This window comes from Lagopus muta, chromosome 2 (assembly GCF_023343835.1).
Source record: "Lagopus muta isolate bLagMut1 chromosome 2, bLagMut1 primary, whole genome shotgun sequence".
NCBI classification, from domain to species: domain Eukaryota; kingdom Metazoa; phylum Chordata; class Aves; order Galliformes; family Phasianidae; genus Lagopus; species Lagopus muta.
Genome location: NC_064434.1, coordinates 67,443,011 through 67,456,147, shown reverse-complemented (window position 1 = coordinate 67,456,147; position 13,137 = coordinate 67,443,011). Strand labels below are relative to the sequence as shown.

General features: G+C 38.2%; 1 protein-coding gene and 1 long non-coding RNA gene across 3 annotated transcripts in view; both read left to right on the top strand.

Moving 5' to 3' along the window:
* Positions 1-13,137, top strand: part of PDE10A (phosphodiesterase 10A) — a 339,629-nt gene that overhangs the window by 24,684 nt on the left and 301,808 nt on the right. The gene's annotated exons all lie outside the window — the stretch shown is intronic.
* LOC125688787 (uncharacterized) lies at positions 6,245-9,236 on the top strand. Of its 2 annotated transcripts, none has more exons than XR_007374876.1 (4): positions 6,245-6,433; positions 7,035-7,157; positions 7,789-7,898; positions 7,989-9,235. It is a non-coding gene; the product is annotated as an uncharacterized LOC125688787 (long non-coding RNA). The 2 variants fall into 2 exon arrangements; XR_007374877.1 differs by lacking the exon at positions 6,245-6,433 and adding an exon at positions 6,477-6,553 and having other exon boundaries at positions 7,989-9,236.

Here is a 13,137-nt window from a genome sequence, read left to right as displayed (position 1 = left end):
TCTCAGTTGAAGATCTTAGCTCAAGAAAACTTTTCTAGGGTGTAGGTTCATAGTACTTTTAAAATATAGATAGGAGAATAGAGCTTTTGTATGTGACTTGCCTTATGGGCTGCCTAGAGGGCAGTTATCTTTGGAAAACCGGGGCGTGATATGCCTCATCCTGGCTTCCATTGCCTTTGCACAGAAAGGGCATTGCTAACGGGAAGGTTCTGCCCATCTTCTCCTTTTCTGCTAATGGAGGTCCTTCATGAAGGTGTGAAGTAGTTTCTCAACTGGCTACAATTTATTTGGATAGTGCTGTCAATGTGGCTGTAGACTGGAGGCGTCTGGGAAAGTCTGAGTGAAAGATGTAGGTTCATGAGGCCACTTAACCATGAGAAGCAGCAGGGCTGGGTTTCCACACTTGCTGTTAGGAGCTGAGTGTCAAGGTTATATTTTCAACTTGTAAGTACTTTTTTAAAAAGTTGTTTGGAAGCTCTGTCTTTTCAAACTGCTGTGTGTAAAAGCAGAGGCATTTTTCAAGTATATCTGTCAAAAATGCAAAAAACTGTTGAAAGAAAACTGAAGAAATTGCAAGTCAACATTAATAAATATCAACTTTGTTTCTCAATCACTGCATATATTCCACTATGTACTCTCAAACCCTTCCCCATCCTCTGCAACAAAACACTTAGGCAGCATTTATTAATACTTCTGTTTTATGTTTTTGATTAAATTCACGCAGGTGGTTGTCTAATACAATCTTGTTGCAGTGCATGATTTGAAAAAGCTGATAAGAAAAGGAAAAATAGCAACAAACTTAATTTGACTCTTCTAATTAGTGTAATAATTTCCATGAAATTTCACCCTTTCAGGTAAAAGACAATAGAATTGTTCTGGTAATGTGAAGAGCTGGAAGACGACTTGATTTTTCTTTCTTATTTATATTACTTTCCCTCCAAATTCGAAGGAGGTGAGATGTGTTCCACCTAAAAACTGTTTCTAAGGACAAAAAATAATAATAATAAAGAACCTCAACTGTGTTTTTACAAGTTCATGTCAGATTTTTTTTTCAAAGAGAATTTTAAATAGTTCCAGAGTTCTTAAATCATTTGCAGTCCATAAAATAAGAAATGTATTTTTTTAGACCTAAACATTAAACTCATTTTTCTTTTATCCACTATGACCTTAATATGTAAAGCTGTCAAATTAGAAATATTCTCTCACTAAGGAAAACTGTGCTATCAGCTTCTAAGTACTCAGCTGTCTTTAAAGACAAAGCTACTACATATTATAATCTGTATTCCTGATCACAAAACTCTTGTCACTGTGTTATGTCTTGTTGCAGTAATGACATTTAACTGTGTGGGCCACATTATGTTATTCTCACTGTTAATTTTTAGTGTTATATGAAAGTCTCATCCACTTTCTCCTGAAATCAAGAAGCTGACTATTCAGATAGCAGTTCGCACCCTAAAATGGTTAAATATAAATACGGTAAGAATTTTACTTTTTAGGGCACAGCTCACTAATGATGAGTCTTATCTCTTATAGTTTACAGGCATATCACTTTAAGACATTGTAGCTGGTCAGCTTAGGTTGCCTTTGTATTCAGTGGAGAATATATTCAGTGAGATTCAGTGAAACACAGGCACCACCAGATGGTGATTCATCTAATCTATTTTAGAGAACTATTTTAAGATGAGATGAATCATCCAGTGAAGGGGCCTTTCTCACAGACTTACAGAAAATTTAGGCTAGCAGGGCCCTCTGCTAGTCACTAGTCCAAGCCTTGGCTCAAAGCTGATCTTGCTTCCAAGTTGGATCAGATTGATCAGCGCTTATGAGATTGTGTTTTGAAAATGTCCAAGAATGGAGAGTTCACAGCCTTTCTGGACACATTTTCAGTGCTGAATCACTCTCACTGATCAGAATTTCCAGCATCACAACTTATGACCTTGTCCTTGTCTCTTGTCCTTCTGCTGTTCACATTTGAGAAGACTTTGGTGCCCCCTGCTTTATGACCCACGTTTAGATAGTTAAATTCAGGAAAGCAATGCCTCCTAGTTATTTCCTTGGAAACTACAACACATACAAAGAGCACAATAACACTGTTTGATAGAGCAAATTTTCAGGTACAAAACACTGTTTTTTCAACACAGTCACCACCATTAACTATGCATTTTCACCAGCAATGAGCAAGAGCCTTTGTGCTGTGCTTGCAAAAAATCTGTATGGCCACTCAGAACACAGCTTGTCTTATGTTACTATCACCACTGCTGAAACATACCCACCATCTCACTGTGCTGACTCCTGATGTTGTGGTCAGCTCAGTAAAATAAGAGACATTACTTTTAGTGCAGTCCTGTTTGCTCCCTTTGAAGAGAAGAGGTAGGTGCAGGGATAATAGTTTCTTGTTTAAAATACTGTGCAAGAGTGAATTTTGTTAACTGGCAAAAGTATGACATCTGTGTAACATTTAATATATTTCAATTTTTGTTCTTTTTACTGTATAACAACATGGCCTCTAAAAAGGTCTCTTTAGAAAACAATATTATCAAAGGGACCTTCAGATGAATTAGTTGAGATGTTTTCCTTACATTTACTAGATATAGATATAAATACTGTTTTTCAGCCTAAGGAGTTTGTCCTTCACGTAGTCTAAAAGACTTATGAATACAGTTTTTCTCCATTCTGTGCTTTTCCTTAACACAAAAATACCATTGGCTAAATTCAGCTCTGCAGTTCCTCTGATCTCAGACATCTCTCTGCAATCTTGTTGATTCAACTTTAGTGGATATAAAAAGAGAAGCACTTAAATAGATTCTTTAGACATTCATGGCTAAAGCTAGCAGGTTATTTCCAGAAGTAAGCATTAAATACTTGAGTGTGAAATTAGGCAAGTATTATGCTCTAAAATGAAGGTCCAGATGAAGAAAAATTCCATGTTGGTCTTGTTTCCTAAAGGGACCGCTGATGTCCATGAATTTTCTTTGCAATACCACCCAGCATCTCATACTCAAAGCTGTCTAGCAAAAGTAGGATAGAATGAATGTTGGGGGCAAGTAAAGCAGTTGTTTCTGCTCTTCTGAGAAACCTCAATCTTTCGGCTTGCTCAGTGGATACGTGAAATTGTCTTGAAAGTGCTAAAATCAGCCCCAGAAAGATTGTTTTGTACTAGCCAATACCTGGGGGGGAGAGGGTTGGTAGACCTTAGTAAACTATCATAGCACTAAAAGGATGCTCATCACCTAAGCAAGAAATTTCAGAAAGGACAATTTCTTTAATTAGCTTTTCAACAGTCTTATCTGGCCAGTGCTGCATCTGTTTGATTGCTTTCAAACTGCCTAGAAGTTGGAGGATTTGTCACCTTTCTCAAAGCTGTATGGTTATACATATACTATCTGTATGGTTATACATATACTATCTGTATATTATTATATACATAATATATGTATATGTATGTATATTATATATTTATATATATATATATGTATATGTACATAATTATATATATATGTATATATATATGTATATATATATATATAATATATATATATGTATTATATATATATGTATATATATGTATATTATACATATACTATCTGTATACTATTGTATGGTTATACAAATACTATCTGACTGAGCTTCCTGAGGCTGTAGGCAAGATGGCTGAAAGTCTCCACTTTGCAAAGCTGCACCTGTGTACCTGCCAACTTGCTAGCAAGTGTGAAGACTGCTCCTGTTGATTATACATTCTTTTATTATTTCCTAGGGAAACCAAGGTGGTGATGGGATGGAATACACCCAGATCTCACCTTGAGGTAGGGATCAGGCATCAGCCAGGCTGTATTCTTGGGTCCCAGGGATTTAGATGAGATTAATCTGAAGTTATCTTTGAGAGCAATATGTTAGTATGTTGCTACTCATTCGGAAAATAAATGTCTTTGTGAAAATACATGCACAATTTATTGTAAAATGTTAGATATAGCAGAAATACCTTTGCTTGAAGAGCAGATGGTTCGCTAGGATACTGAGTAGGGAAAAATCTTGCTGGACCCAAGGACAGCATACAGTATCACATGGGGACTCCTCGCTTCTGGCAATATATGAGAATGATTTTTTCCATGTTCTAAGTTTTCCATTCAGAAACATGACACGAAACAGCATTCCTAGATGTTAGCTTTGACTGTTTCACCTCTATTGAGTAAAAGTATTGGAGTTACCCAGCAAGGCTTCCTGTGACTCAGTGTACCTAATGCAGAAGCCCTTGTTTGGTACAATGTGTCAGCTGCAGTCTTTCTTTTGATAATGCCTGCCCATATTATGTATTTGACCTTATTCAGTGCCATGTTGTATGGCTAACCTGTATGTTTTGAAATTCCTTCTACGCAATTTCTGCATGTTGACTCATTCACCACAAACTGTACGTTAGTTCCACGTCTGATGCACTCTGCCTTGCTGTTGCACCTCATGCTAACTGGTGCAATTTGACAGGTCCCACGTATCATGGAGGACAAACTTTGCTGTTTTTTGTCTTAATGGTCCTTTGACGTAGAACCTTCATCTGTTGTTTGATGTTTGCATAGTATCTCCCAAAAAGAGATTCAGGCCCATGAGTGAGAGGGACAGGTGCCTTTGCAGTAGAGGTGAAAAGTATTAAAGTGCTTGTTTTGCATAATTTAAAGGGATTTCCTTTGAGCTGAGCTTCCAGAAATCGAAGCATATGGAAACCGTCTGTATGTTGACAGATATGAATTGATTGAAATTGGATGATGAATACCTGCTGTTTTTAGAAATATCCTTTCTAGATATATTTAGTTTCTTTGCTTGCTTGATGATGCAAACCTATGTACAATAGGGGAAGTTGCACTGGTCCATAAAAACTGAGTGTTTCTTTCCTTCAAGAGGTAAGCTTTTGATTATACTTAACTAGCAGTCTGGTAGCAAAGTTAGGTTAAGATCTGTATCATGTAAGGATTTTAATACTACTTATTATTAAAAAAAACAAAAACAAAACAAAAAACACAAAAGAAACCGGCTGTTTTTCTCAAAATAGATTGATTCTGGTCTGCATCTAATGCATGAAAAATGCTATTGATATGTGGTATTGTTTCTCCTTTTTTCTTTCTGAGAATATACAAAGTAAATCTTTAAATGAATTTAAGATTAATATTCTATGTATAATTTCTTTTTAAAATCAATTTCTTAACAGTAAAATAATTCTTCAGTGTTACTGTTGAAGTAATTTCACTGTTTTTTCTTTTTTTTTTTTGTACATAGGCTATACCCAATAATTAAAACCAATTGACACATGTAGATAGCCATATCTGTGTTTTTCCAAAACTGTATTTAAGTTTTTCAAGCATCTGTTTTGGTTAGATCCAAAGTACACTTGAGGTGTCTCTGTGAGTGAGGAAACATTGGGGGGGGAAAAAAAAGGGAGTGAGTTGCATGTAATCAGGAGTGAGAGGTCTATATACGACCTGCAATACTAACTAATTAAATCAAGTTGTGGATCTTCTAAAATGCCTCTCTTACACAGGAAAATACAAGCAGTATAAAATGTAAGACTGTCTCAGAAATTCTTCAGTTTTGATGTGCTTTCCCTGAAACTCATGTTTCTTGCTGGCTGCACTGCATGCTCTGCAGGCTGGGCAGCTGTCCTGAGGCTGATTCTCCAGACTGGGTGACTCACTTGCGCTTCCAACTGAGGCAGCTGCTCAGAAGCCGGTAGGCCATGAGGTCAGGATCTTGATATCAGGAGTCTGAGGCCTCTTTCCGGCTGGAACAGCCAGGAACTCTGGCAGAGGCTGGTGCATTCAGGCATCAGGAGGTTTGTTACTCCCTCCAGGAAAGGGGTGAGCTGAAAGGTTTCTCTGAAGCAAATTCTCAGTCCTGCCCACTTGTCGCAGTGACTACTATGTTCAGTCAAGTGAGCTGGATACCCTGGACAAAACTGTTAAGCTGTTGATGTGTGTTGACAAGAACTATTCATTGCCTAGATTTAAATTAAAAAAGAAAAGAAAAGAAAATCTGAAGCCATGCCAGTACTTGTAAGCAGCTTCTCAATTTGAAGCCTGTTGGTGGGCTGTGTTTCACAGTGTCCTTTCCCTTTTATGTTTATGCAGCTGGGAAGTGGAAGGCCTAGGAACCTGTCTTGAGGTCATGCCAAGCTCTGCAGTGAAGCCCAGATAACCACAAGTGACAGCATTTGAAGCCAGTCACAAACTGGCTGTGAACAGCCTCTTGTGAGAGTTTGTGTGGAGTGTCTATATTGTGTTCATCACTTTTTCTACTGTGTCTATTTCTTCAACTTTACTCTTCCTGTCCTGGAAGAAGTAGGGGCATGGGGTGCTGCTTGCAGCCATGCCTCACTGTTAGGGCTCAGAGTTGCTGGCAGGACTAGCTCAGCCATACCGAGGCCCTTGACCATCTCACTTTGTACCTACAGGTCAGTAGGGTGTGCTGCAGAATCCTGAAGACTCTTTGCATTCTTTCTAAGTGTCACTGGGAAAATAAGCCTATAAAGAATTGTAAAAGAATCAGTTGGATTGCAGCAACAGCTTTCCATGTAAACATGATACCGTACTTAATGGCTATGAGTGAGTGTTCTTTGCAATAGATGGGTGTGCTGCAGGAAGAAAGTGCTGTAACAGTGTCCTTCTGGACCAATTTTAAACAGAAAACTGAGGCTTTTTAGCAAGTTTATGTGTTGCCTGAGGGACAAAGGCATTCCTGGCATCCATCCTACAGTCAAACGTAAAACAAGATCCATTCTATTGCTGTATACATAATGGTCCGTTTCTGATGTTTTTGAAAAAGATTTTTAATACATGATTTTGAATTTTGAAATCCTTTGAGGCATTAACTAAAGTGGGGAACAGGGATCTATATATCAGTGAAGATAAATATCTTAGACGTAAATAATTAAACATAGTCATAAAGTATTTTTCATTTATTTTACTTTATTTCACTTCGTTTTGTTTTTACAAACGCGCATTTTAAATTCGATTTTTCTTTATACGTGTGTGTCATTGCCCTCTACTGGGCAGACTCAGAATGACTTTTTGGCAACGCCGCCTGCTTGGAGTCGGTGAGTGTTACTTCAGCGTGGTCAGAAGGGAATGCCTCCACATTCCAAGTATTAAACAAACACGTGGAAAGATCTCTGTAAGGTGGGTAGGTCTGTCTTTGTTCTGTGTGTTTGGCCAGTAGTTTTCTGGTTTTACTTTGTAACAACAACGTTTTAAAAACTAATATTTAGAGATTTGTTTATTTTCTGGAAAGTTACGCAAGGTAAAACTGCTTATCTTTATTATAAGCAGCCATTTATATGGGGTGGATGTGGAAAATTCTTTTTTGGCTTGTTAAGAACTCTCAGACATTTCATAAAATAAAAGGATTGTGAAAATGACATTGGCAGTGAAAATATAACTGTAGTGAGTAATCTACTCTTGTTGTAGTTCATGGCTAGGTCAATGTCATCTATTCTAATCCTTAAAACGTTTTCCATAAAGCGGATTAGAATGGGTAAAAAATTAAAAGCAACTGTCTCACTGTTTTCACGTTGCAGCCTGGGGCTCGATCCTGCCTGGTGCCCACAATAGCTGAAAGCAGCCCCCTTTTTCCTGACAGTTCAGGCAGCATCTGCTGCTTGTTGGTTACATGTTTTTAGTTTACTAGTGTCTGGCTTTATGTTGTTTATTAACTAAACCTTTTCTGGTGCTGATACTGTCTCAAGGATGAGATTTGAGTTACTGCTGCTTTGCAGATTTCGGCTATGTTTGTTTTGTTTTTTTTTTTGAGGAGGAGGGAAATAATTATACACCGAGGACTGCTGTGCTTTGTGGTGACTTTCCCCACAGAAGAGGAAGATGGATTTGATGAGAGGAGAAGGAAAGTGGTGGCTATTACTAGTGAGTTGAGTTTTGCTGGGTGCTGCACCTGGTAATGCTCCTTCCCATCTGCCTACCCAGTTCACAGCAGTCATTCTCTTTTGCTTGCAGAGTGACCTGCAATCTCATCTGAAGGGATATTTGTGCAGGACCCTGCTTCTGAACATGAGCCCTTGGCCACTACAGGGGAACCACCAACTCAGTCTATTGATCTATTGGTCTGTGGCTATCTGGATATGTGAACATATTGAATGAAGAGGAAAACATTGCTGCTATCTCCAAAGGCAGTAAAGTAGAAGTTTTAGTATGGTACACATAGACAACTTGCTGTTAACCAGAAGAAATAGGTATTGCATGATACATGAGAATCAGAGAGTGTCTTATATTGGAAGAGACCTTAAAGGTCACCTAGATACAGTCTCCTTCTCCAACCCTTCCTTGAATATACCTAGAGACAGGGAATCCACAGTTTCTCTGGACAACCTGTTTCAGTGCCTTACCACCCTCTCAGTAAAGAGTTTCCTATAAATATCTAACCTAAATCTCCCATTTTAATTTAAAACCGTTCTCTGTTGTTCTATCATTATCAGACTCTGTGAAAAGTCAGGCTCCCTCCTGTTTTTAAACTTCCTTCAAGTAATGGAAGGGCACAACGTGGATACCCCAGAGCCTTCTCTGTGAAGCCCGGTTCCCTCAGCCTGTCTTCATAAGAGAGGTGCTGGAACTCTCTGATCATTTTTGTAGCCTCCTCTGGACCCTTCCAACAGCTCCACATCCCTCCTGTGCTTGAGGCCCCAGGCCTGGACACAGTACTCCAGGTGAGGCTTCACAAGGACTGAGTAGATGTGGACAGTTATCTCCTCTCCTTGCAGGCTGCCTCTGTGGTGCAGTCCAAGATACTGTTGGCCCTTCCAAGCTCAATGAAGTTGTGAGGGCAGCAGTGATGGAGAAGGAAGAAGCAATCCTTACTGGGGATCTAGTAGCAAAATTCCTTGAGGATTTGTATTTGGCATCCTGTGTGTAATTTTTGATGCTGAAAAAAAGCTGGCAGTAATGATGAAATTGGATGACAGCACAAAGCTGAGAAGAACTGTAAATGCAGAGGGGGATTAGGCTATCTTAGAAGAAAAAATGAACAATTTTGAGGCCTTCAATAGGAATAGAAAAGGGATAAAATATATTAATGCAGAGAGCGAGGTCATATTTGAAGTTCCTTTCCAGTGCTTTTCTTGTCAAGTACATATGTAACAGATACAAATTTGTAGGCCTAGCTGTCTGAAGTGTAGTTCATTTTAAAATAAAAACAGATTTTATTAAATGCTTCTGTCATTATTTGGTTTGTAGCAGATATGAGGACTGACTGGTCAGTGATGGTACATAATCTTTTAAATTGAGTGTGTTTATTCGTGTCTACTACCTGATTACCCATTCACAGTTAAAAACACCAACCACAATAGTAAGGGAAGTTGGGAAGATAATTTTGTTCTTGGGACAGTATCACAAGAAATGTGGAATTACCTTTAGATGGAAGAAAACATTTCGAGTTACATAAAAATAATTATTCAAGGAAGAACTTTCATTAGCTTGTTCTGTACAACTTTTAAGTTGTTGGTTTTTTTGGTGGTTTTTTTTTTTTTTTTTTTTTTTGAGGTTTAGATCATGTAACAGCCAGATTGTGGGTAACTGTTTGGGTCTTCAGAGAATTTCTTGTGTTCCCTTCCCTTTATCTCTTTGGGGCTTGAGAAGGAAGCAATTTGGTTACCAAACGTTAACAAAGTTGTCCTGAATATCTCAATGATTCTCTCTGAGTCCAGAATTTGGAGTGACTTGGTATGTGATGAACTTGGGTATTCAATAAAACTTGAACAAGAAGGTTTGCATACAGAATTATGTAACTTTTAAACAAGCTATCAAGTTAAAAAATCAATCCCATCTGCATCTAGTCAACAGAACACTATGTTTGGACATATAATCTGACTCACTAACAGCACCTAGCCTTTACTGTGTTATGCCAATGAGAGGGAGAATAGCTTGAAACAGTCATAAGCCATTTTTAGCTTGCATTTAGCAAGGAATAGGTTGAAAAGAGAAAATTTGAGGTAGCAAGATCTAATAGGAAGTCATTTTTATAGAAAGTCATGGTGCTGTATGTAGGACAGAGCTTGGTGCTAAATTAGTAAATCTGTTCCAGATTTTAGCAGTAAGCAATCTTTTTTTTTTTTTTTTTTTAAAACCACATGTAAGTCATACCAGCGTTGGATGCTGAAATGAGTAGGGAACTTGTATGCTAATAAGAGAATGTTGTTAATCTGCTCTTCCCAGAGTATGTCAGATGGGGGAGAAAAGTGCTTTATATGTGCTGGTATCTGAATTTGTCTCTGAGAATGAAGTGATAGTGGAGATAAGAAGAGCAGGTAGTGGCTGAAAAAAACACTGAATCAGTAGAAGTGGTATCAGAAGGTAGTGTTATAAAACTGTGACAAGCGGTTGGGTATTATGCAAACACAAAGTGCATGGAAGCACCTTCATCAGTGACTCCTTCTGCTGTAATTCTTGTCTGTCTTAAATGTGAGACTTTCAGTCTAGGTATGTCACCAATATATTAGGGTTAAGTATGAGATGGGAAGTGTTTGTTCAAAAATTTATCACTTTCGTGCCTCAAAGAGTTCACTTAATATCTGTTGATGAAATAAGAGTAACTTCAGGGTTGTTTAAATAACTTAACTTGGGTAACTGAAATTGCCAGCTTCAGTAGCAAATATGATGTCTTTTGTTTCCTCAGTGCAACTCATGAACTGAGTGATCTAGCACACTGGACTTAAGCACAGCACATATAGCCTCTGAAGGAAAAGAATAGAGATGCAACAATGCAGTTTCTGAACATGTAGGGATCACCCATGTAAGAGAGAATTGGGTGGCAATAGGTGCTGTCCAAGTAATAGGGTCCCTCAGACTGTGATACTGGGCTGGGGTCAAGGCATGCAGGGACAGTGAAGGTTCTGGCTGTAGTGAAAGAGTGGTGTTAGTGCTTTAGGTCATAGATATATTGGCTGAAATATGGGTAGATTACCATTTATAAGAGATGACAATGCAGAAAGCAGGTGGTTATTGGAACACTTTATTTCATTGAAAGGTGTTTGCAAGCATCTTGAAATGGCAAGTTTCAGGTAAGACCCATGCTTTCTCTTTCTCAGCCAAACTCATAAGTAGGGTTTGAAAATAAATTCTGCTGCTTAAACTTCTTGCTTCACAGACTCCATAAGTCTCATTTCTTCCAGTACTCTGCCTTTGAGGCTGGAGACTAAGAACATATAATGTCTGTGCCTTATGTAGGAAGAAGCATAAACTCACCATTTTGGCAAAATAGTTTAGTGACTGTCCACTGTGAGAAAACTCATTTGTGCATGTAGTGGGCAAAATTTTCTGTCTGTCTCCCATGTAGTGGTGTAGGACGTTGCTAACTGTTCTCAGTGTATATCTGTGTCTTTGTAAAAGACGCTATTCTGATCAATATTATCATGTTAGCTTGTTGGTTTTTTTTCCCTAAATCACTCTAGGAAAAAGCAAGTTTGTGGCCTGAGTAAAATCTTAATGTTACACAGAAAATGTCCTCAAGCGGTATGCCCATATAATCTTCATAAAGTCTGTACTATGGATGTGAAAAATCAAGGTCACTTCTAATAATAGAGATTAAAATCTCTTTGAACTGTATGGCTCATTTCAGAGCCAGTATCCTGCTTTTCCGACGACTGGGAAATCCTTCTTTTGTCAGTGCAATTCCAAGCGTGTGTGCCAGGATATCAGAGGGAGAACTTGTCACTTTGGCTCGATGTGGAGAACACTGTTTGTCTTGCATTTGCCAGTACAGGGCTCTAGAACTTGCTCTGTTTGCTGGTTAAGAGTATTTGGTAATCTGTGATCACTGTGGGGAAGAAACTGGTTTGTAGAATTTTGAATGGGACTAACCATATATGCCACACAGCTGCATGAGGGTGGGTTGGAATAAAGAAGCCTTTATGTCATTTCTCTTTCAGCAGTTAACAGATTGGGAGAATTCTTTGCAGAGCTGCTATAGGTGCTGCTGGAATTTTGTTCAAATATTCTGAAAGGAAACTTTGAAAATTTTGTTTTAAGCGGCTGAGAAAATGCACTTGGTTAAAGCATTGAACCTTTGGATAGAAAAGATGGGTGTCATTATTTCTTTTTCACAGATGAAGGAACTGCAGGGAAGAGAGCTTGGCTTGCCCAAGATCATGCAGCATAGAGATTTGGAGGGAATGGCAGAACCAGGAGCAGAATGCTGTTGTTCTACTCCCAGACAACATCCATGCCACTGGAAAGTAAGCCAGCAGACCTGCGGTTATTGGATTCATATGAAAATATGAAAAATTCCAACCCCAAAGATCTGCTGAAATCAAACTTTTTTAAAACAAAAACTTTGGTGTTAGAACAGTATGTGAAAGACAGGGCTTGGTGCTACTACATTAATATATACTAGAGCACAGTTTGATTGCTTTTTTAAAATTATTTTTTAATTGAGCATGATGGGGGAAAAAGACTAAAGTCAGTAGCAAATTTACCATCTGTTCTTCCAAAATATTTAATGTATCGGAAGTATGAGAGAAAAAGAGGAGAGGGTGATAGTTGTATGTGGGCTCCTTATCTCTGTTGAGATTTCTGGAATAATTTTGCGTACTGTTTGATTATAAGCATAAATTGAAAGTGAAGCTGCAGTTAAGTGTCAGCCATGGTTATGGCCTTGACACTCAGTGTTTTTAGTGATTATTTTTTCACCTGCTTGGACTTCTGAGGCTTTATGAAGCCTTATGCTCTGCATCAACAGATTGCAGATGAGAAATTGGCTGTAGTCTTTTCCAGCAAAATCTGTAATGATTATTTCTCTTATATGGTTTTTATTTTTGTCGAATGCTTATCTATTCAGAAGTTAAGGTTCCCATAGCAATGTTAACATGGCCACATTGCACATATGCAGCATTTTCAATAACTGTTAATTTATGCTCTGCTATATATTTTAAATGCAGCTGAATTACTGTTGCTGTGGGAACCTAAACTTTTGAGCTTTGTGGCTTCTTTGCCTGCTTTAATGGCCAATTATAAAATTTTGCAGTGCAAAAATGGTGCTAGTACTGAACTCCCTTCTTAGTTTCTTAAGAGTAGTTTATATTAGAAAACACTGGGCAAAGTCAAAAGAGATTCTGAATGTATGCATATTCTGGTAAGGGGTTTTAAATTGTCTCAT